General features: G+C 38.2%; 1 pseudogene; it reads left to right on the top strand.

The window, feature by feature from the left end:
• Window positions 1-2,096: 2,096 nt before the first annotated feature.
• Window positions 2,097-2,893, top strand: LOC149140556 (FHA domain-containing protein FHA2 pseudogene; annotated as a pseudogene).
• Window positions 2,894-3,704: the final 811 nt, after the last annotated feature.

Raw genomic sequence — 3,704 nt, forward strand, 5'->3', positions numbered from 1 at the left:
AAAAAGGGACTAGAAGAGATTAAGAAACTAGGTGTGTAGGAAGATTCTAATGCTACAAATGCAAACCCAAAGATCAAGGCAGGAGCCAACAACTAGTACCCATCTTCCTAGCAAAAACGGATAACTAGCACAACAGTCCTCTGGCTCATATCACTCTCTAAGATTCTCGTTTTTATGCTTTCTACTTTCTATTATGTTAGCTTAGGTTATGGAAGGTAGGGTCCAGCCCATATCTACCACTGTCTAGATGCTAGAAGGCAAGGTTTAGCAAACAATAAAACTATTCATGTTTATTTTGGTTGGGACATACACAGATTTAGCAAACAATCAACTATTCATGATATTTTTTGTCATGTTATGCACAATCTTTCAAGTTAGCACAAGTGCTAACTAAGAAAATCAGTTGGGGTTTACCTAGCCAAATTTCCAGTTTGAATGTGAATTTTATTGTTCATATGAAATTTGAATAGCTAATCCTACACTTACAAAAAAAAATTAAACATGTGTCTTGATTAAAATAATGAATAGAACATGAGGAAGCACAAAAATATCATGAAGTACGGTAACATATGTGCAACCATAACTTGCGCATCGTATAACAAGATGAAATATTTATAAAATATGTTGTATCAAACCATGTTCAATATCAACTATCCAACAAATTAGATTAAGGTCACCTACTTCTGCCCTGTATTACCCGAATAGGCATTTGGAATTATTTTTCTTTTAAGGCTTAGAGAATTGTGGTTACAACGTATATCAGTTGCCATGCAAGCACTCAAGATTTGGGCATGGACTGTAAACATTGGGCTGAGTTTATTTTATATTCTAAACTATGCTTTCATGACAAAGAACATGTTAATTTTTGAAAAGGCAAATTTTACAATTTGGGAATCTTGTCATAATGCCTTAACCTTTGATTTATATTCTTTTGTTAATTGATTTTGTTTGCAGTTCTTTGTAATATGATAAAGAATGTGCATAGGAAGTGAGTTATTAAGTAGGCAAACTCAGCCTTTCTGGTGACTCCATTTTTTTTATTTTTTTCCGGCAAGGAAAAGTTCTGCCATGATCCACTTATTATTTAAAATTTTGACAATCTAGGTTTTCTTAAAATGTGCTAAATCTTTAAGGGCAAAGTCCATGGTCAAAGATCCCATCAGTCGGGTGGAACTATAACTTCTGGCAAAATTTCTACCAATTTTGGGGAAGAATTTCAATCAGAAAAACCTTGAGCTAGTCCACTTATTAACTTACTTTTTGCACACAATATTAACAGGATTCTCTACCATATATAATTTTCTTTCCAACCTTCTCTGTTTGGTAGCCTTGCCTCTATTCAGACTCCCATTCTGGAAACTCGTTGAAGGTTCTGGTTCAAGAGTAATCCTATCTTGCATAGAGCTGCTACTAGGATCAGAAACTGGTTTAAAATGTCTCCTACTTCTTTCACTGTAATCCATAAAAGAAGCAAAGTCATACAGGTCACATGTTTCTGGAGATGTCACACTTCCCGTGTTCAATTGCCTCCCAGGGTTACCCCCTCCCTGAACTTGAGCTATAGTTACAGGAACTGCAGACCTCCCACAGTTTCCATCCCGGATCATAGAATTCTGAAATACATGCTTTGCACCAAATTAATAGAGAATCTACAGTTTCTGAGAACTTACAAAATACTTCTTTCAACCCAAGGAGAAAACACATATGAATGGCCATTTAAGGCTGTTGCACACAAAATATTTGTAAAATAGTGTTCAATTATTAGAAATCTGAAAAACCCTTTAAAGATGTAAAAGAGTTGGCCTTTTAGGGTTACAAAAGCTGTATAATTTATTAGGTCATGTGAGGGAAATCTTGAATCCATCTGCTGAAATACATTAAAATATATAAAATTATCCCCAGTGCCACTTAACAAAGTTTAACCATGGAGGAAAGCATGTCGATGCAAATAATTTTTCCCATTATTTTCAAGACCACGCAACTTCTAGAAAACAAATATAGTCCTATGGATTCGTCAGTACTCTGATTCGGCTCAATTTGGTCACGATATCGAATTTCATTGATTACCAACCCTAATGGTGACCTGGTCGCAAATCATGGCGTTATTATGTTAAATACATTTTGCACCATCGTTCAAAAGCGTGACTACATCTAAAGATTGTGAATCTCTCCCTATTAAAGGAAGATTTGTAGGGTTTTTTGACATTTTGATCCCAAGTTCCAGATTGCTGACGGAGGAAAAAGAAAGATTGCGTCATTGAACAGCCGAATGCCGACTCTGCTAAACTGAAGGGGAAATATTTCGAGTTCTACATTCAGAGCTACTTGATAACTCTCGGCAAGAAAGGCAGGAGTTCGTCTGTTGACGTCGATTTGTTCTCCCTCGACAACGGTATGAACATTTCTCGTTTACACGCGAGGATTTACTATGATTTCGACATAAAAAGGTTCGCGCTAGAAGTTTTGGGGAAAAAATGGGTGTTATGTGGAAGGAGTGCTATATCTTCTCGGAAACCCTCTAATTAAGCTCGATTCACAGGATATGTTGTAGATCAGGGACAAGAAGTTTTATTTTCTGCTTCCAGTCAGGAGTATTGTGGAGACTCATGCGAATCTTCGTGTTGCTGCTTTGGCTTCTCATGTTTCAGCCTCTGGTCCTATTGTTGCTGCAGCGGTGGCTAGGAAGAGAACGGGAAGGCCTAAAGGAGTTGGGGACGAGGACATGAATAACCAGAGGAAGTCTCGGAAGCAGGGCAATGGTGTGGAAGGGACACTGATGGTGCCCAATGCTTGGCCCTCGTAAGAAATGATGACCTACAATGTGCTGCTGCCGGGAACGTCTGCTAAGAAAGTGGTTTGGCTGAGTTGGTTAGGGCTCCATTTATTTATGTAGTTACAAATTACATAGAGTGTGCTAGGCACTTTTAAGTTTTTGGCATGTACTTACCTATTCTTGGACTAGTGAGAGTGTACTTGCCACATAAAATTATGTAGTGCTACTGCATAAAATATGTGGAGTGTGTAAGCATGGGGCTCAAATCTATATGCAAGGTTGTTATTAGTGGGAAGTATAAATTGTGGGTTTAGTGGGCTTGGGTCCAGATTTTGAACTTGGCTCTGATACCATGTGTAAGAGCCCTATCCTAGGGTCTTCTAACAAATCTATTTCTGATGAATTTAAATGCAATAAGAGGTAATAGTTTACTTTCTTACAAGACTTTTAAACAAATAAAATTTTACCATTTACATTCTAATCCTTATAACTTATGGAGAACATTTCATTTTAATAAATTTACCTGAGTAATCTATAGAGGAATACCTGTACCGGTGGCTGGTGGAGATGCCTTTGAGCTGCTGCTCCTGTTGAACGCTCCTCTTGACTGACCCAACTGGATTTACCTCCCAGCCAACTAGGAAATAATTCCTAGCCCAGGAAACCTTCACAAGTTCCTTAGCCCTCTGAGCCCAAGTCCAACCAGATGTAGTGTGTGTGTCCAAGATGAATGATCCAGACCAAGATGAAAAATATTTCCCTCCTCTCAACAACCGAAGAAACCTCCACAGGTTCCTAAGGTCTCCAAAAATCACAAAAAACCCTAAAATCATAACCAACCCCAAAATAATAAGCAAGACCCCACATCCCCCCACCCCCCCTTTTCTCCCTTCCCCCTTCTCTTTTTATACCCTCCCTCTCTTCTGCATCT

Source organism: Pinus tabuliformis, chromosome X (assembly GCF_031772625.1).
Source record: "Pinus tabuliformis cultivar Carrire ecotype Pingquan chromosome X, CPIR1, whole genome shotgun sequence".
Classification (NCBI taxonomy): Eukaryota; Viridiplantae; Streptophyta; class Pinopsida; order Pinales; family Pinaceae; genus Pinus; species Pinus tabuliformis.